The sequence below is a fragment of the Thermobia domestica genome, chromosome 11, assembly GCF_964235325.1.
Source record: "Thermobia domestica chromosome 11, izTheDome1.hap1.1, whole genome shotgun sequence".
Taxonomy (NCBI): domain Eukaryota; kingdom Metazoa; phylum Arthropoda; class Insecta; order Zygentoma; family Lepismatidae; genus Thermobia; species Thermobia domestica.
This window is the reverse complement of record NC_137464.1, coordinates 147,548,248-147,569,822: the sequence shown is the minus strand read 5'-3', so window position 1 is coordinate 147,569,822 and position 21,575 is coordinate 147,548,248. Positions and strand designations below refer to the sequence as shown.

At 36.3% G+C, this 21,575-nt stretch overlaps 1 protein-coding gene across 1 annotated transcript in view; it reads left to right on the top strand.

The window, feature by feature from the left end:
- The first annotated feature begins 10,381 nt into the window (after window positions 1-10,381).
- Window positions 10,382-21,575, top strand: part of LOC145664482 (protein snakeskin-like) — a 212,042-nt gene continuing 200,848 nt past the window's right edge. The window contains exon 1 of the mRNA XM_081731200.1: window positions 10,382-10,532. The gene's annotated coding sequence lies outside the window, so the exon portion shown is untranslated. The remainder of the gene's footprint in view (window positions 10,533-21,575) is intronic.

Here is a 21,575-nt window from a genome sequence, read left to right as displayed (position 1 = left end):
TGTGGATATATACAAAACAAATTGGATCAAGTATTGGATCAAAGAATTGTTGTGAATGAATATTAGTCTACTAGTACTTTACTGAGTAAATAGGCAGAACGATATGGAGGAGAGATTTGAATCGGATAAGCACAACAGTGGCTTGTGATTGAAGAAGACAAAATTATGTATGTAACACTGCTGTCAGAAATAAGATAAAGTATGAATAATGATAATATATTGTAGATATTCACTATTATTATTATTATTATTATTATTATTATTATTATTATTATTATTATTATTATTATTATTATTATTATTATTATTATTAATAATAATAATAATAATAATAATAATAATAATAATAATAATAATAATAATAATTTTAGCACGCAAAGTGTCACACATGTAAATATTTCGTGAAAGCAGAGAATTGTAAGTAGCTGTGGGATTCTTCCTGTTATTTGAGGAGTGTCTGCAAATTTTGACTACCATAGCTTTGCTCAAATAAATGACACATTGCCACAGAAAAGTAATATTGTTCTTCTATTTTTATTGCCTACTATAAAAAGGGAAAGAGCTTAATACTATTCAGTAAAGAAAACTCTGAACCTCTGTAGGGACCTCTGATTACAGATTCCGTTTGGTGGTAGCTTGTTTACTTGCAGAGTTGCAGAGCTGATGGACAATAAACCACACGTGTTCAGTTGCAGTCCAGTCTGAATCTGTAAGAACTTTTGTTTCCAATGAATAAGATAAAAGAGAATTTCCGGCCATACAAAATATGAAGAAGCGAAGTCAGCACTTTATTTAGCATGATATCTGGGGGGCGGTAGCTCAGTGGTAGAGCGTTCGCCTCCGGTGCTTGGGATCCCTGGTTCGATCCCAGCTCGCGCCGTGTGGACCTTGTGGTGGACAAACACCGTGCTCGTGGGTTTTCTCAGGGTTCTCCCGTTTCCTTCCACTTTCTTCATTCCACCACTTAACTCATCTCTCATCATTACCGTCTCCTTTAGCATAACTGTGGGATATTTCATTTTTACCATGATATGAGAGGATTTAGCGAACATCATGATAATTATCACTTCTCGTAAAATTAAGTTATTAGGTGGACTGGATTGGTATTAAACCATAATGGAAACTTGTTTGGTATGTGTCATTGTATCGAATTGCATAGGAATGATGAACTTTCTTTTCATACTTATTCGAAAGTCAGAAAATGTGGCATACAATGATGTTTCCACGAGCTGCCCACATTATACAAATAACAACATTGTTATCCGGAATAGGCTTTTTGCAATAATTGGTAATAATAATAATAATAATAATAATAATAATAATAATAATAATAATAATAATAATAATAATAATAATAATAATAATAATAATAATAATAATAATAATGTGTAGAAACTAGATGATGATTATTTTTCTCGCAAGAAATTCTAAATATGAGGAATTTAAAAATACCATAGAAAAATTATACAGCTAAGGACAATATAGGAATATTACGAAAGAGTATTATGAAGATAATTTAAACTTAAATATGATTTCTTTTGTCACTAGAATTCTTTATAATGATTGATACTAACAGAAAAACAGACTAATAAAGCAATATGTTAATACTGAAAAATTAGTAATTTCTCCATATAGCCTATTATAAGATATTCAGAAAAGTGATCAAGTTTGAATTATCCCTTTTATTAATCATTCATAATGGGAGCCATTTCAACACAGCTATACACAATATATATAGAGAGACAAGGAGATTTAATGTTAATAATTATGGTTGGAGGGGGTAATTCGATATATATATACAGGGTGGGCCATTTTAATCAATCCACGGAAATATCTGGAAAATGATAAAACATAGAAGAAATTTTTAAAGTACACCTTATATATTGCTAAGGGGGAAACCAATTTCGCCAAAAGTACCCCTCCCCGCCCCCCGTAAATGGGGGTAACGGGGGGTAACTTTGAAATGTCAAATGGGAATATGGGTCGAGTGATACCTCGTTCGAAAGGTCTTGGAAAACTAAGTAACGCTGTACCAAAAGATGTTTCATATTGTGCACCAGTTTCAAAATGTCCACCATGATATAGTTCGGAAACTCCAGTACCCGTAGTATGAAAACCATGGAAGATAAATGAATGGAACAAAATTGAAATACGTAAATATCATAGGGCATATCGAATGGTGTGATCCCTGTGATCCCAGTGGCCTCCCTAAAGGGGTCTTGGGGGTTAACTTCAAAATTTCAAATAGTAACATGAGTCGAGTGGTACCTCGTTCGATAAATCTAGCAAAATCAAACATATTGCAGGAGAAAACGATTGAGGTGAAATGGCAGCGTTCTCAAAAGGCCGCCGAAACATAGTATACGTGTCAGAGAAAAGGTTTAGTACCCGTAGTATGAAAGCGATTGGAGATAAATCAACAGAAGAAAAACTGGAGTAACTAACTGACGTAAGGCACATCGAGAGGTGTTGTCGGGGTGACTCCAAGGGCCAACTAAAAGGTATCCGGGGCCAACTTGAAAATTTCAAATAGCAACTTGAAGCGAATAACATCACGTTACATAGACAAATTAATATCAAACAGCTTCTGTAAGAAAATTTTCGACATGAGACACCGTTTTCAAAATGATCTCCAAGACATGGTGACTGTATCTAAGAAAACGTCTAGTGCCCATAGTATTAATACGGTTGGACATAAATGAAAATAACGAAAATTAAATAGGAAAACCACGGAGGCGTTCCAAGGCTCGAGAATAATTCAACAGACATAAAAATATTAGAGTAAAATTGACATAATATATAGAGAGAAATCCAAGTCCTGCAAGACAATCTCTCCCTACTCTACTTTAATTCGCAAATTAAGGCTACCTTACAAATAGGTATGGTGTGGTTGAAACATTTGTTTGTAAGAATGACGCTGTAGTGACTAAAAAAAGGTGAAATTTTATTTGAATGGTAACGCATATCTGTATGGCTGAGTATGATTTGATGCGAAAACAGAACGAACATTTTTACGAAAGAAGTTGTTTAATAATGCAGTTGCTGGAACTTACAAACGTGTGAATTTACTAATATCCGTCGCCACAGAAACTTTTTTGCAATGCGTGCTGGTTATTCAGAAAGCATTTCGGGGATATACGTACACACCGTTTCGTCCCTTAAGCTCACAATATGACATGAGTGCTAATAGTTAATCAAAATGTAACTGTGGCCATCCGCATTAACTCAGTGCACCAATTCTCTATCCATGAAGTCTGCCTTCCAAACAGCATTGGGTAGGTCAAGCGTACGCCCGAACCGTTGTCCGGTCCGACATTGAAATTTTGAAGTTAGCCCACAAGACCCCTTCAGGGAGGCCACTGGTATCACAGGGATTACATCATTCAATATGCCCTATGATATTTACGTATTTCAATTTTGTTCCATTCATTTACCTTTCATTGTTTTCATACTACGGGTACTGGAGTTTCCGAACTATATTATGGCGGCCATTTTGAAACTGGTGCTCCATATGAAACATCTTTTGGAACAGCGTTACTTAGTTTTCCAAGACCTTTCGAACGAGGTATTACTCGACCCATGTTCCCATTTGACATTTCAAAGTTACCCCCCGTTATCCCCATTTACGGGAGGCGAGGAGGGGTACCTTTGGCGGAATTGGTTTTCCCCCTTAGCAATATATAACGTGTACTTCAAAAATTTCTTCTATGTTTTATCATTTTTCAGATATTTCCGTGGATTGATTAAAATCGCCCACCCTATATATATATATATATGATAAAATATTGGAAAATATGGTAAATTTTACGTATTAATTAATTAATTACGAGTATTCATAACGTGAGAGCTGCTTCAACACGGCTATAGCATAAAGGTGTATACCTGGAGACAAATTGATACCGACATTTGATTAAAGAGGGGTTACATGAGACACAACCTGTATAGGCCTATATCCATCTTAGAATACCCCGGCAACCCTGATATTTTTCTGTTCTGGAGTTAGCAGTTATCCGAATCACCGCGGTGCTCGGTCCGGGTTTAGGGTTGTCAACGGATCAAGTGGCTCGGCTCACAGCTCATCTACTATCGAGCCGAACCGAGAAGTGATCCGAATCAATACCTCACCTAACCGAAACGGCGAAAACCAATGGCTCACCTGAGCCGAACCGAACCGACTCGGTGGCTCATCCCGAACGAGCCGGCTCGAACTGTTTGCTCAGTTGAACCGAGCGAAGCTCGTTGACATCACTACCCAGGTTGGGCTTCTCCTTAGGTTCAGAAATACGACCGTGCAGGTCTCAGCCTTGATGGTAAAAACTACAGTATATACATATATTGGTGCTCACGACATTTGAGGCTGTCTTTTTATTTAAAAATATCTATTTTGGTCTCGTTATCGAGACAAGATGAAAATGAAATGAAATCATTGAGTTTTACGTTCCACGGTTATGCTGGTTAGGCTAAAGAAGACGGTGATGATGAGTAATGAATGAAAATGGTGGAATGAAGAAAGTGGGAGGAAACGGGAGAACCCCGAGAAAACCCACGCACAGGGTGTATGTCCACCACAAAGTTCACTTGACGGGGGCTGGGGTCGCACCCGGGACCCCAAGCATCAGAGGTGAACGCTCTACCACTGAGCCACCGCGGCCCCTTCGAGACGAGATGAGATGCAAGCAGTGTCCCTTCTCGTGAGCAACACTAAAAGTATTCCACATTACGGCTTACATTTCTTATGGCTTTCGCTTTCCAGTTTAATCAGGCCATGATTTCAAAACGAGCTAAAACGAGCTAAACGAGCGAGCCATGTATCAAACTCGACTCGACTCGAAACTCGATCTCAAAAACAGCAACTCGGCTCGGAACTCGACTCGAGAAAACTACCTTTGACTCGGCTCGACTCGTGCCCATCCCTATTAGTAAAAGATTTTGCTGACAGGAAAGCAAAAAGGAAACCATTCAATTAATTCCTGCTACTCTTCATGAAGACTGACGTTACTGATTGCAAAGAAGTAAGTCCATCTTCCATTCTGAAGCTTATTGAATAAATTATATGTTTTACAAAGTGGTTTCCATTTATGAATATTTATGCCTAGTAGTTGCAAGCATTTAACTCATTATTCACATATATAGGGAAGTATGGTTATTTATTATCTATCATTCCACAAAAAAATGTTATTAATGTAGGGGGCTCTGGGTATTCTCTTGCGGGATGGGGGGCATAAAACGCAGTTACTCCACTGGATAAAACTATCCATGTTTATCTTCCGGTGGCTTTTTTGTTTTGCGTTTTCTGGCAACGCTGGAGAGAGTACAAGAAATTTCCTGGATCATCAAAACAAACACACACACGCTCACCGCACACACAGTGTTGCCAACAACCTCTGAAGAAAATAGGCTAGATGGCCTTCAGAAAAAGTTTTTTTAAACAAAAATTGCTAGATTTTGAACTGCTAACCTATAACCCACATTGTAGATTTTAAACCCCTTTTTGTACGTAGGATTATAAGAGTGTTATAGTAAAATTTGAAATATTAAATTTTGTTCGCTGAAGACTAAAAAGCAATATACATTACTTTAAATTACAATAAAATCCAAAACAACTCATCTGATTTGTGAAAGTCAATAGCCATATTACAGTTGAATTAAGTTATCATCGATGACGTCGCAGCTAGCTGAGGCGCTTGAACTGGATGCATCATCTTTGGATTGTGGATTGGTTGAGTTTGTGTAGATTTTTCTAAAGCATTTGACGTCATTGACCATGACATTCTCTTAAACAAACTGGCATCCTTTAACTTCTCGAAATCAACTCTGCAATACTTTGCTTCCTACCTACAAAATCGTAAACAAACTGTACTGTATCGTAATCATAAATCTCAAATCTTTCATGCAACATTTGGAGTCACTCAAGGCTCGAATCTGGGACCTCTACTTTTCATTTTGGCGGTAAATGATCTTCCTGAGTACTTTCAATTCTCTAGAAATGAACTCTTTGCTGATGACCGTAAAATATTCAACTGAATTATAATAATTCAGTACTGTTTAGAACTTCAGAGTGACTTACAAAATCTTAAAATTTGGTGTAAAAACAATAAATTTAAGTTAAATGTCGTAAATGCAGTTATTTAACATTCACTAGAAAAGAAATATACAGTATATTCAATATAATTATTCAGTATTAGGGGGAAAACTAAAAACGCTTGATTTTATAAGGGATTTGGGAATTATTTTTGATTAAAAATTATCCTTTATTCAACAAATTGAAACTATTTGCTAAGAAGCCTACAAAAATCTTGGATAAATTTATCAAGTCAGTAAAGATTTCCAAAATGACCAAACTTTAATTGTGCTGTATTATGCATACGTTAGATCGAAATTAGAATATTGTAGTAATATATGGAATCCTAATATATAGAAATACTCATTCTTGATTGAGCGTACTCAAAATAAGTTTTTAAGGTTTCTTACATTTAAGAAAACAAATTTCTACCAAAAATTTGAAAGCTACATTAACCTTGTTGAAAATTTTAAATTTTAAATTAGAACTCAGGAGAAGAAATATTGACTTATTATTTTTACACGAACTCTTTCATGGCAAAATAGACTGTCCTGTTCTTAACAAACAAATATGTATCCAAGTACCATCCACTAAATTGCGCACTGCTTCGATTTTTTTTTTTTTTTTTTTTTTTTGTGTGTGTGTGTGACAGCGAAAACAAACGTCTTAAGCAGATCTCCTATATGGAGAGTTAGTGCAACCTACAACAGGTTAGTTAAAGAAAATTTCAACCTTGATGCACTGGCAATGGATGTAAGTAGTTTTAAGAAGCCTATTAATTCTGTAAGCCTAATGTAATTATTATCAATAGTTTTATTACTCTATATAATCTGTATAACGTATATACTATGTAACACTGTAATTAGGCCTGTGCCTGTTGTGTTATATGTCAATAAATTAAATTAAATTAAAGATTGCCATTCTCCCAATTTCCAGTAGTACTTCTTTCGTCACTGATGGTCTGGATTGAATATTTCTAAAGACTAGCCTTTTCTTTCTTTTGTAATGTATACTTAGAACAGGGGCGTAAATAAGGGCCCCGCAGACCCTGCATTGCGGGGGTCCCAAGCCATCAGGGGGGCCCAACTCATGAAGTGGGACGTAGAGAAGGAGCCCCACTCTACCCTGTCTGCGGGGTGCCCCCAAGCCTTTAGTTACGCCACTGACTTAGAAATAATATTGTGCACTCCCATTATAAACAGTAATTAGAAGTGTAATTGCCCCAATAGAATTAACATTATTCTAAAAGACTTTTTTCTTTTTTAAAATCATATATTTTTACAGCTTTCTCTGTGGCGACAGTTTGTCAACCTACACGTTTGGAGTTTATATTGCGTATAATTGCTTGTTATGGGGGATTACATGATAGTTGTGCTTCCATTAACTATTCGATTTCTACCTTATTACTTAGGGATGGGGAGCTTTTAGAAATAAGCTCTTTAACTCCATTAGTTTCACGCGTTTGTATAGAAAAAACATAGCGATCTCCATGGTAACGGGAAGGAAATGATGACATCACTATTCCAGTCTATTACGCCGCGCGTGTTGGATGAAACTAGTGATGGGCACTACCGAATACTTTTTCCTATCGAATGATCATTCGATAGTTGTTTTGAACTATCGATAGTTTTTATTCGATAGTCCGATAGTTTTTTTTATTCATTCAAGTATCGTGTTCCTACGTGCTTCTCTGCTGCCTCGACGTTCATTCGACAGTATTACTAACAAGTCTACACTACACTAGACTAGATTCCCTGGAGTCTATAGAGAGAGGCCCGCAGATTAACAAGTCGGATGAGAGGAAAGAGCGCTGTTTACAAGTAGAAGCGCGTTACCGTGTCGTTCGAATGAAGGGTCGGCGGCAAAAGAAATTCGTTTCTCCTTTGCAATGTTTACGACAGAGTTTGCCCTCAGTAACTATTCAACCAAATCTCCTGTTTTTATTTATTTATTTATTTTATGATGCTCACGCTCTTGTATCAAACATATTGATAACAGTAAAAGTGGACAAAAATACATTTCGAAGATGCAAAGATTGCTTGGCGATTTTTTTTCTGAAGTGCTCTTTACTTAGGAAAACCCAGGAAAAATCTCACTCAGGATGGCTGGCCCGAAAAAAGATGTTACACCTTTTCGACCGAGTGACTCCACCGGGAATCGAACCCGGGACTGCTCGCAAGAAAGGCGAGAGCGTTAGCGACTACGCCACTCAGGGCCACGTGGTAGAATTGAAATAAGGATTACAATCTCCTTAATTGTTGGGACTGCAACATTATTTGTGTGTAGAGTAGACATTTCCCGATAAAGGATATCTATTAATTTTTAAAAATAATTTCCATTATTTTCCTTTTTTTATATTTGTCTACTCAGATAGCTTATGAGGCTACGTCTATACCGGCGCAAATCCGTCTTCAACATTAGGGCAGGGGGGCGGGTAAGATCATCTCTTTTTTCCCTAGCGATGTTCGAAATATTTTCGATATGAAGTTCAAAAACGATGCTGTGAAGGATCAGGGGAGCAGAGTTGTCTTCAACATTGGAAGGAAGTCTGACACAAATCACATTTCTCCCAAAAAAGCACATTTCAAATCGGATTATTGTGGGGGGACATGTCCCCTTCATTCCCACATGATTTCCGCCAGTGCCCAATGATACTAATATGATGACTATACATGCTGCCAGAAAATATCCTCAAGCCACTGATATCATAATGTCCCTTGCGCTAACCAACCTTCCCCTTATCTCATAATACTATGCAAAAAAAAAAGAAAAGAAAAGAAAAGAAAAAAAAGAAAAAAAGAAAAAAGAAAAAGAAACAAGAAAAAGAAAGAGAAATCCGTATTTCCACTTAAAGGCATAACTGTTGAGTATTAAATTAGATTTCATTTTTATTTTAAATTCCCTAAGAAACCTGTTTTACAGGGGTGCCCACAAGGGGGGGCTATGACGCAAACTGCGTCATTGAAATATTTGGGGAGGGTTAAAAATCTATATAAATATGTTTGATGGGGGGGGGGTAAAATTAATCGAAAAGAAGATTTTTTTCATGGAAGAACACCTACGGATAGACAATTGGGGGGTGCGTCATGGACATAAGGGGGGGGGGGCACCACTGTGTTTTAAACATCACTAAGTTAAGATCCTATAAATGTTTTCAGTTCAATTATGAAATTATAGTATTGTCAGAAGAAAGAAAGATTAGTATTTTCAAAATTTCAGTTACGGTAAGTAAAATCATAAGATTTTTCCTCTTTGCAGCATATACTACATACAGTATATTTTATCATAACTGGTGCATGCTTGAAAATTGAAGAGATCAGCTGACATTTGTTCACGTAGGGTAAATTAACTCTCCCCTTAGATCGAGGTATTTCTTTTCGGGATGCAATACACTTCGAAATGGAACTTTAAGGGGATTTATATCCTCTCCTCTCTCTTCTGGTGACGCGATAACGTTGCAAAATGAGATATGTATGCAGTCACTTCTAATACAATAAAACCCATCAACAACTCATCTGATCTGTGAAAGTCAATAGCTATATTATAGTTGAATTAAATTATATCATCAATGACGTCGCAGCTAGCCGAGGAGCTTGAACTGGATGCATCATGTTTGGATTGTGGGTTGGTTGTGTTTGTGCAGATTGCCTTTGTCCCAATTTCCAGTAGTACTTCTTTCGGCAAGTCATAGTTCTTACAAGCACTTCATTTCTCGGCATACCAACATGAATCATGATTAGATTGAGAGATTTCAAACTAATTATATATCCTCTTTGTTTCCTTTAATAAACAAAAACAATCTCTGTGGCTTGAAGAACTGAACAGTTTACTAAACTAGTATTAGAGAACTTTTATTCTTGCAATAAAATGCAAAAATTAAAATAATTAAGAAGTAGCAAATGGGTCTGTTACGGAAGCGACATTAAAATTCTTTCTGAGTCGATAAGTATTAAGTAGCTGTAAATCTGTGGGTGTGGAGAAAGAAGAATGAAAAACAAGTGTTTGTTGCGTAATAAAACACTTTCTGCCTAAAGAAATCAATAATACGATAATATGTAATGACAAATAGACTAATTTAAAAAAAAAAAAATACATTTTACTTTCAAAAAAGTATTTTTAGAATTAATTCAAGGGCTAATAAAAAAGCCAAAAATGACACAAGAGTTTCATTTAAAATAAAGCTATATTTAAGGCTATAAGCATTTCGTAGATTTGTATGGCTAACTGTCTCTCAAAATAGGCTAGATTTAGCCAAAAATAAGCTAAATTGGCATCACTGTGCACGCACGCACACACACACACACACACACACACAGAGAGAGAGAGAGAGAGAGCGAGAGCGAACGAGCAACAAGCGAATGAGAGTGAATTACGCCGCACGTGTTGGATGAAACGCGGTCAATAGATTTCCACAAGTTACAACCTCACACAATACAGATAGACGCGGAAGGACACAAGAGTAGAAAATAAGGTACGTGATTACTTTTTTGCATATACTTTGTAACTGTTACCACGGTAGTGCGATAATGTTTGTACTTACGATAAAACTTACAAAAAAAAAAAAAAAAAACTGTCCTATTTAGCTGATGTATTTAGTAAGAGTTGTAACTGCGTTTGTTCTAGATGTACATTCTTGGAAATGATAAAAAATATTGTCTTGTACTTCATGTAGAATAAAAGCCATTAGTTCCTATTTTCTGCCAATTCTGTCCAATCAGGATTGTACCAATCCAAGCAGTGACATTATCAGATTGTGCACGATCATCTCCAAGGTAAATATGCGCACCCTTTGAGCACCTCCAGAGCTTCTGACAAAAATAAAGTGCAGATTAAGACATTCCATATATATATATATATATATATATATATATATATATATATATATATATATATATATATATATATATATATATATATATATATATATATATGGTAAATGTGCCAGTAGTCGGTCCTTTAGCTTTAAGTTAAAGTTTTTAGAATATGAGCTAATAAGTGTTGCCAGCCGACCACAAGTCTGTATGATATATCTGAATCCCGTTACTCTAATAAACCTATTACGTTATATTTATTCCCACAAGTGAAACAAAAAAGCCTTGTATACTTGTATTTTTCAGCTAGGTGTAAGGTGTTAATGAAAACTAGTGTTTGTTTTGATTTTTTTTTAAACAATGAATCCATCATCATCGCAAATTCATACTTTGCCAGATGGTTTACAACAATACTATCTATTCATGAAATTAATTTCAAAATTTTAAAATATGTACTGCTTGCAAGATATTGAAGTAAAATTATGAAAAAGAATTCTGTATTAGCCTATATGTTGATGTACGCCACAGGATAGGGCATGAAAAATACTATAAAATGACACCTGAATCATCTCTGTAGCTCAATTAGCAGAGCCGCAATTCCAATTTCAAAATACATTGAACATATTATTTTGGGCATTTTATTTGAAAATTTATATAGCCTTATCTACTATACCGGTAGATATATGGCAATACGGGTAAAGATGAAATTTTGTATTTTTCTTAGTCTGTCTACAAAATTTCATGACAATGTGAGATGGTAAGGTAAATTTTCTCTTCAAATTGTGTTGATTTGACCTGGAACGGCTCAATAGCTATTTCATTACGAGTCTGCGATTTTCGTTACGCTAACAGGGTTAATGGGACCCAGGGACTAAGTCCGTTGTCCAAGGCACCTAATTTTTTGTGCTTAAACATATCTTTGTTATGTTTATCGAATGGACTAGGTTTGATTCACATGTCCGGATGACATGTTCATGTCCGTTCCTTGTGGAAACATGATAGTTAACGTTTACGGATAATGTACTTTCGCTCAAAATTGCACGAGTAAAACAGTAATAGAAAATTGAGTTTTCATAATTAGAGTAGATTTTAGGTAATTATTTAGTAGCAACTGAATATAGGAAATATACAATTTTTAGCAAATGTATGATGTAATATATTTTCACTGAACTGTTACATGACAGTCTCGTGTTAGCAGTGGCGGAGCAAAGGGTGGGCCTGGGGGGCCAGGCTCCCTTGCTCAAAATCTTGGCCCCCCTAGCGGCCCCCACACACAGAGTGATACTGCTATAGGTCGACAAACGGTGAATTAATAGTGGCCGCAAGTTAAACTACTACCGAAACATATCTCGACAACAAAGTTACCAACTGCAGAATACCGTATGTTGCAATAGTCTGCGTTTCGAGCAAAAATCTTCAGGCTCCTTTTTGTTTGGAGTACAGCAAGATCTAATTTACCTAAATCTGTAAGATGCATGCATTGACCTCAGCATCTGAACGTTCCTTTTAACCCCTGTCCCTTATCTGGTTGTCTTCTTTATTTTCGACAAAAAAAAAAAAAAAAAAAAAAAAAAAAGAAAAAAGAAAAAAAATCAGTCTGCATTCTGATTTGCTTCAATATTGAAAGTCATACTAAAATAAGAGATGCTCTGCAGTAAAACTTTACACTCGTGTTGGACGAAAGAAGTCTTCGTACACTAGGTAATTAATTTCCATCGATTATGGCGACATAGAACAAATGCATAGCAACCATTAAATAATTTGGTATTATTATTATTATTATTATTATTATTAAATATTGAGAAGTCTTGTTTAATATACAGTAAAAGAAGAGAGCAGAAGTTTTTATTATTTCTGTCATTCTCTCTGCTGTTCGTATTCCAATAGTTCGAGAAAATTAAGATACTGAATACTATCAACACCTACTATTTGCTACTGGTACTGGTTCTCCTTCTCGTCTACCTTCTGGTCTTGTCTCTAGTACGTCTAATTTCCTAACGCTCTTGGCCGTGGCAACTAAGTAGAAACCTGCTGCGATGCTAATAAGCGATACTAGCGATCTCCAAGGAAAACGGAGTCAGCGCTTGGTGGACCTATTCTATTAACTAAAGCCTGGGGAAATGAGCAGGGTTTGAAAAAACCCGGGCTTTTTTGAAAAAACCCAACCCACCTGGGCCCATATGGGTTTTTCGGGTATTTTCGGGTTTAATCGGTTTTTTTCGAAATATTTCAATGTCTTTGGGGTAAAAGTGTTAAAATGTGATTTATATTTCAAGATTGTCATTGTCACCGTTTGTAACAATTTTCTGCTTACTGCTGTTTTGAAAAAAAGAGCCGCCATTTTGAAATTTTACATTCGATCGCCGAGAAAATCTATACAGCAAATTTAGCATATCTCCTGCTTCCACCGTCAGAATTTCAACTTAAAAGACAGAAAATTGCGCTTCGTAGCGTGGATACCGCTGTTTTGAAAAATGGCCGCCATTTTGATATTTTACGTTGGTATGCCGCCAAAATCTATACAGGAAATTTAGTGTGTCTCGTGCTTGCATTCTGAAAATTTTAACTTAAAAGCCGAAAGCTGTACCCTGTAGTGTGTGTGGTAGAGGCAGACAAACGAGTTGAGTTGATTTTGTGTTTAACGTCCCTTTCAGCAGCGAGGCTATATGAGACGGGACCTACTGATTAACGTGGAATCTGAACCACATGGGCTCCCTCCGGGAAGCAAACCCGGGTCCCACACCGAAGTCGCGTACACTAACCGCATAGCCATGAAGGAGCTCGGCAGACAAACGAATGTAGATCAAGTCATCCAGAAGCCTGACTGACGTTCGCCAAATATGAATACCAAAAGGGGTCTATTAATTTAAAACAAAGATACAATTCATGTTTTATGAAATAAATAAATGTTTTAAAATGTCTTATATGAAATTAACATCTTCCAGAGTAAATAAATCTGCCATGTTTTCTCAATGAGTATACGGGACACCTCAGATCCCCCTCCCCCTCAACTTTCCAACACAATGCAATGAACTGTAGTCTGGTTATGAACAAAAGTATAATAGGACGCGGTGGCTCAGTGGTAGAGCGTTCACCTCTAGTGCATGGGGTTCCAGTTCGATCCCAGCTTGCGCCAAGTGAGCTTTGTGGTGGACAAACACCTTGTGCGTGGGTTTTCTCGGGATTCTCACGTTTCCTCTCATTTTCTTCATTCCGTCATTTCATTCATTTCTCATCATCACCGTCACCTTGAGCATAGCAGGCATAACCGTGAGACTAAAAGTAAAAGATTTCATTTTATTTAATTTTTTTTTCAATAATATAATAGGCGAAAGTTCACTAAGCAGCAGCTGCTTTTCTCTGTTCGTACCGTGCAATTAATTGTATAGACTGAAGATGCCTAAAAACTTAAGATGTGCTATAAAAATGCTTTACAGGAAAACAATATGCAAATTATTTAAATCAGTGGTACAATCTACTTTCAATATTTTTCGCGCGTTTAGCAATATGTATCATGGCTGTATCTGCCAAAATTAAGTTCGTCAGTTTAATCTGATGAAAAGCTGATTTTTCTTCTTGTGTCGTGTGTAATTGTCAGGTCCAGATTTACATTTTTTTAAGACGTGGACCAAAGAACTAGGCCTATTCTGTGCCCCTAGCCACTAAAAAAGATTATAATTCTTGTTAACTTATCCAATGTGTTGCCATTTATATATATGTTCCGGAGAGTATCCGAGCTTCCATCAAGTGCAATGGAAAAAGTAGCATTGCAAATTTCGCTCGCTATCAAGTCGAACAGGGTGGTGTTATAACTTTCTCGAAACTGTTACATGCAACAGCGTACTGTTCATTCACTAATTACGGGATTCGCAGCTAATGTCAGAATTTTTTGTTTTTCACTTTTCGAATAAGCTGTTATTGATAGCAGAAATGGAACGGAGTTAAAATACGGGACATTTCCCTGTCCCGACTAAATTTACGGGGACGCGGGACACTCGGGCTCAAAATCGGGACATTCCCGTTTTTTACGGGACGTATGGCTGGCTTAAGCGTAAAATAAATAGTTTTATTATTGAAGTATTCATTTTCGATCCTTCTGAGTTTAATTCGGGAATTTCCCGAGCACTTCTTTCACGGCGTGTACATCAAAACTTCCACTAGTACGGAAATTTGAACTCAGCACTTGAAATAGTAAGCGTTATATAGTCTTCGAAACCCCGAGCATTAAGCTTCTTAAATTTGACAAGAATTTTTACGCTATTACTGGTGTTGACTTTACAGAATGCTTATTTAGAGTAGCAACAAATGACTGAATTAAACTGTTATTGTTGGAAAACCAAATTTTAGTTGAAGAACCTTGTGTTTTACATCAAAGGTAAGAAATAATATTAATAGTTTTACTAATGTTTTTACATATGTACTATTAGTATACCGGTATACTAATAGTATCGGTATCTACTGGTATCTATGACCTTAAACCCGTCAAACGTATGAGTGATAATGTCCCTCGGTGTCGCCAAGTCGACAAGCATACTATTCACGGAAAATCTTTTCTAAAGTACAAAATTGCTTATTTTACATCAAATAGGCTATAAGCATAATCCATACATTAATTTGTTCTATAACTATCTCAAGCTAAGGTAAGTGCATTCAGAACTTTATAAAGTTCTTATGTTGAATGTTGTTGTATACCTTAACGTGAAAGCCTCTAATTCGCCCAAGGAAAGTCTAAAATCTGATAAAAATCACTTACAATGTGATCACCTTAGTTGTATCGATAATATACTAACAAATAGGTCAAAAACCCAGGTGGGTTTTAAAGTGGGTTTTTTCAGGTGGGTCCAACCCGAAAAACCCACCGGGTTTTTTCGGGCTGGGCCCACTTGGGCAAACCCTGGAAATGAGGCTAACAAAATCAGTGATTCTTTATAAATAAATCTTTCAGAAGTATTTTCTTTTAAACTATTTTAACTGTAGCTTAATCCCAAACAGCTACTACTAGAGAAATTCCGAAATTTATCACAGAGCCAGTGCTACAATCTCCTGATTACTAACCACAGGTAAGATACCGAGATGATACAACTTGGTCTCGGCAGTAATGCTTTTTTTGTGTAAAAGTGTAGTTACTCCCATGACCAGGTTGTATCATCCTGTTATCTGATGTTTGTGGGACTGGTCTACAGATATTCCATTCAGTAAGTTCAGTCAGTGAATACCAATTTTTATCACAGGTTTATATTAATTCTGCGTCAAAATATGCATTTCTGAGAAAATTAAGCATTAAGCATTTCTGAGAAAATTACATTGTAGGAATTATGCAGAACAGTAAATCAGTGGTGACATGAATTTTCAACAGGATATACTAATTAATGCCCCTCCTTCAAATCTAATCTCAAAACTTACAATATTAATTTAGCATCGACTACAGGATAGTAGCGTTATTTCAACTACATTTGAATTTATTTTAAGGCTTTGAAACATCCGAGACTCAGAGGATAGAAATAAGGGAAATTAGTCAATAGGGCCACCGAGGAAGAATCTTGGTAATCTCCTCAGTTGAAATATTTATCCACGAGGGATCAATCACACCATCTTCCGAATCTTAAGCTGATGTTCTACTGCTGAGCTTTGGCCATTCGGTGTGGGTGTGAAGTGTTTGTGAATTTGAATTCACGTCAAATTGTAAAAAGTAGTGAGGGTAAGCAAACGAAAGAAAGAAAAGGACCACGTATACTTCTTTTGCTGTAAGGAGTCCCGATTTAAATGTCTGTTCTAACACTGTTTGATATTAGGGAAAGAAAAACATATTTCCTCTTTTTTCTTCAAAAAGTGCTCACTTCATCATTTTAATAACGTAAAGGCACATTCATTACTCAGTTTTAGAGCTCAAGGGTAAAAGTAACAAAAAGTAATTGAACTACGGCCAGATCAAAACAAGATACTGGAACCGGGGCAGTTGCCCGGGTGCCAGCAAACTAATGTGTGTGTTTATTGGTGTGGATGTAGATGAAACGGGTACTAATCGCAAAATTTGCCCTGGACACCAAATGTCTAGTTTCATCACTGATTAAGCTATCATTTTTTAGAGGGTGAAATTTTGACATTTTTCTGAAATATTAAGAATACATGATAATTATTGGCAGTTTACTTTAGAGTGAAATTTACGCTTCAAGAGCAAGGCTTATAATTTAAAGCGGGGTGGAACGGCAAATCACTGCCCTGTTAGAGTTCAGTTCCTGTTTCTGTGCGACGTTTGTCTCGTAAGCACTTTTGTCCTCGTACATCACATTTTACTTTTATTATTATTATTATTATTATTATTATTATTATTATTATTATTATTATTATTATTATTATTATTATTATTATTAATACAGTTTATCTACCAAACAATTATTTATATTATTATGCGGTTTTAAACCAAATCTGGAATTTGTGATATTTATTTATTTCCATCATTCCACCCGGGAAATAAATGTCATCTATAAGAGATGGAATGTCTTCGGGTGAAATTTAATATTACTGCTGCCACGCTGTAACTTTGAGCTTCGCCTTATTTCAAGTAGATGCAGACATGTCGGAAGGTTTGATTCTTGTAGATTCACTAGTTCAAACGCTGTCGAAAATGTGGTCTGGAGAATATGACTCTCAACGAACAACATTCGAACAAATTTATCAAGAATATTTGTCGATATGCATAGAAAATGGTCCTGAAATTCCAGAGCCGGAAACAGATAGGCTATAGGGGTTCTTTGTGGAAACGAATTAGACATTCCCCATCGAAATATCACAAATTCATTTTGGATTAATCTCTTCCTTCATTGAAGGCAGAAAACGAATTTTCTAAAGATAATATACTAAGAGACATTTTTCTGCCTACTATTAATGAAGCAATCACTGAGACGGAAAAACGCTTTGGATCATGTAGCAAAATCATTAGATCAATCACCACTCTACATCGAAAAGGTGAAAACTTTCCAAATTACAACATTGTGGAGCATATGGTCCAGTATTATGAAAGTGATCTGCAAATATTTAAATGTAAACTCAAAATTCTCCCAAACACAATTAAGTTGTATGAAGACGAGAAAAAACCAAAGTTGATTCCTTGGTGAATTTCGTTCATCTTTGCTTCTACAAAAACGCATTCCTAGAAACCAAAAAGTTACATATAATCTCTGTATAAGTTTCTACTGCTACATGTGAAAGGCCATTCTCATGTTGGAAAAGATTAAAGATATATAGACAATTCCATGATTGATGATAGGTTGAAAAACTTAGGATTACTTTATATTGAAGAAAATTGCCAAATCGTTAGATCTTGAACAGGTTGTTGTTGATAAGTTTGCTGCTGCCCACAAGAATAGAAGATCCTCTTTTAAGTCGAGGCATGAACCTCTAATTTATTTTCTTGATCTGTAAAAGTGTATTTCTCTGCTTCCACTTAAATCTACCAGCCACACATATTTTAAATGCAGCCATTAAATTACTACTTAGTTTGGAAATCAATTGTATTAATGTATCCTAGTTGTTTAAATTTAGTAAATTCTTACACTTTCACCGTAAAAGAGTAAAATCATGAACAACAAAGATGAAAACATTCACCTTGAAAACACACACACACATATTTAATATATATATATATATATGAAAAAATTCATTCATTGGAGATGGTCCCCTCAAAATTTTCTTGGGCCCTTCATTGGCCCCCCCTGAGAAAAATTCTAGTTACGCTACTGCGTGTTAGGAAAACTAAATAAATTGAAGAGCTTATAATGAGTACGGAGAAAGGGGGACTCGGAATTTATATATATAAGCATTATAACAAGGTCTTCTAAAAGATTCTTCCAGCCAGTATTCACCCCAGTAGTCAGCCCATTCAATATCACGGATTTAAACGTAAATAAACGACATACACAGGCTTAAATAAAACTCAGCGGTTACAGAGGACACATTAAAACCTTTGTGTATATCTAAATAGAAGTGCAAAATATTACACTTTAAATAATAGCATTTAAAGTATACTTATTAAGCTAACTTTCTAAAATAGGCTATGCAAACTTTTTCAAATGAACATAGCAGTAGCGGCGCTACAGAGGGGAGACTGCCTACCCAATATTTTTTCTCGCCCCTCCTTCGTCCCCCATTTTTCTATGTACAACCGATGAATAAAAATAATAATAATACGTATTCTCGTCGCCAAAAGTGCCTTTACACCGCCGAGACATGTATGTGACCACGCAGTACTCCAAGGAAGGGATGGTTGCATAAGAAACTGTGATTAATTTTGAAGAGCTTATATTTTGACTAGGGAAATAACGTAGGTATAGGGAGTAAAGGCATAAATTTGAAGCATCAGCGCACTGTCATCTCTGAATAGATTTGTATTCTCAGTTTTTCAATTTATTGTCTTATATGTTAAGTTAATAACTGCTACTAGCGCTTTTCATTCTTCAGGAATTTATTACGACATATTCGCAGGACACTTTTCTAAGTCCTAAATGTGTGCGTGAATTATTTAATTCGCCTCACTGCACTTATTTGAGAATGGAAACTGATTACGCTGAACGTGTATATGTTTCGCTGTCGTAAAGCAAGGGCCATAATAAATGTAAATAAGGTTCTTCTTATTAAATAAAACACAGAAGTATTTATTCCGTGTATAGCACAATATAATAAGTAACTAAGCAACACGATAATCACTAACGCCCGCAGGACTTTTTCCAACAGAGGGGGGGGGGGGGGCAAAAGACCGATATAGAGTTTTTCATTTATCGCCCTATATATATTAAAAGTCATAACATTTATCATTGATAGCGTACATCGTCTTACTTTTTAAAATCACCGCTGTAGCCTATTAGTCAGAACATTCATCTCCAGACATGATGTAGAGAGAAGAGAAGGAAAGAGATATGAAAAGTAATTACTGCGCCCTGGATCATCGATTTACTCATACTCGGTCCCTGTCCCACGCATTTCAGCTGCTGCGTTATATATATATGCTTCCATGTCAGAGGGGTCCGACAAAAGGACGAGGATAGAAAGTCCTGAGTCAAAACGGCCCCGGTCGAAAAGTTCCCGCGCCAAAAGAGCCCAGTCAAAACGGCCCCGCGTCAAAAGAGCAAGTTGAAAAGGGCCCTGCAACAAAAGTGCCCGAGTCGAAACTGCCCTGCGCAGAGATGGAGTGGGTCAGTGGGTCGGCGGGTCAAGTGGGTCAAGTTTCCTGGGTGGGTCAGTGGGTCGTGGGTCAACAGCATGTGACCCACTGACCCACCACCCACCGTGACCCACTGTGACCCACCACCCACCGTGACCCACGGTGACCCACCACCCACCATGACCACTGCGACCCACCACCCACCGTGACCCACTCCGACCCACCGACTCAGTATGATCTACCGACCCTCTCTGCTCACTGCATTGTAGACAGTATCTTCTGAGGACTGGTAAATTTGTCTCCGTTTTCCTTTCAAGACCTTCATTTCCCTTTCTTTTCCACTTGTTTGTCTACTTACCTGAGGTGAGTGAAAAAAGAACTTCAGGCACTTTTGGATATTGATATTTTTAATAGTAATAATAGCAATAGGACTTACACTACTACTTGGTTTTCGAGACCTGTGAGTTTTTAGAGCTAACTACTGGAAAAAATACATTTTTGAATCACTGTAATATATAAATTATTATATAAAAATTGAATGTAACTATGTGTGCCTGATCATCACGGTCAAATTGCAGTCAAATGAAATTACTTTTGGTCTATAGTTAGACCTTAATCCAAACTGGGATGTTATATTGCTTTTATTATAATGCACAATATCCTAAGGAGGTAGTGAGGATCCGAATTTTTGCGAAAAAAAAAATGAGTATCTCGCAAGCCGTTAAACTTACGGAGATGAAATTCAGTGTATTAACTCTTTATTGAAAATAAACAGTGTGTGTTCTAGCTTTTTTTAAAATTCTCCTTTATGTGGGGGGGAGGGCACTTTCTATATATGGAAAATTGGTAGTGAGTTGGTTTGTAAAAATGATCGAAAACGATCGATGTTATTTAAGAAAAAAAAAATAGAAACAAAAAATACAGTGTTTGGCTTCATATAGCCATTGCTTTCTGCTAAATAATTGCTGAAGCTTATGTTTATTATTTGGAGCGCTTACAGCACAGGGCAATGAACCCATAAAGTTGTGAGAAAAATAGGCATAAAATTTGTACTGCAAGCTTAATTACACGGAAATTTGAAGTTTGGATTGTACGCATAATTGTATGGAAAATTTTACACTTTTTCTCCCTTTACGTTGGTCTACTTACTTTGATTTGGAACTTTGAAATTTCATCCTTTTTTCCACTGCAAAGTATCGATAATTCAACAAGGAAATAATTATACTATGATAATTTAATTGAAATTCATCGTTATTTGGCAGATGGCAAACATCAGTGTGGTAATTGAAGGGGAAGGAGGAGGGAAATTCCCATTCACCTCTGAACACTTTCCAGGAACCTCGTTCCCTTTCGCTTTCTAGACGGGTGGAGGGAACTTGGTAATGGCATCAAACCTTCATATGTAATTACAAAAATTAAATTTGTAAACAAATAATAAATCATCATTTTATTAGGCCTTAATTGATAATTTATTCACAAGATTCCCTATCGAAGGTGTGGTAGATGAAGTATCTGTTCTCCATAAGTCGACATTGCCAACTGACAT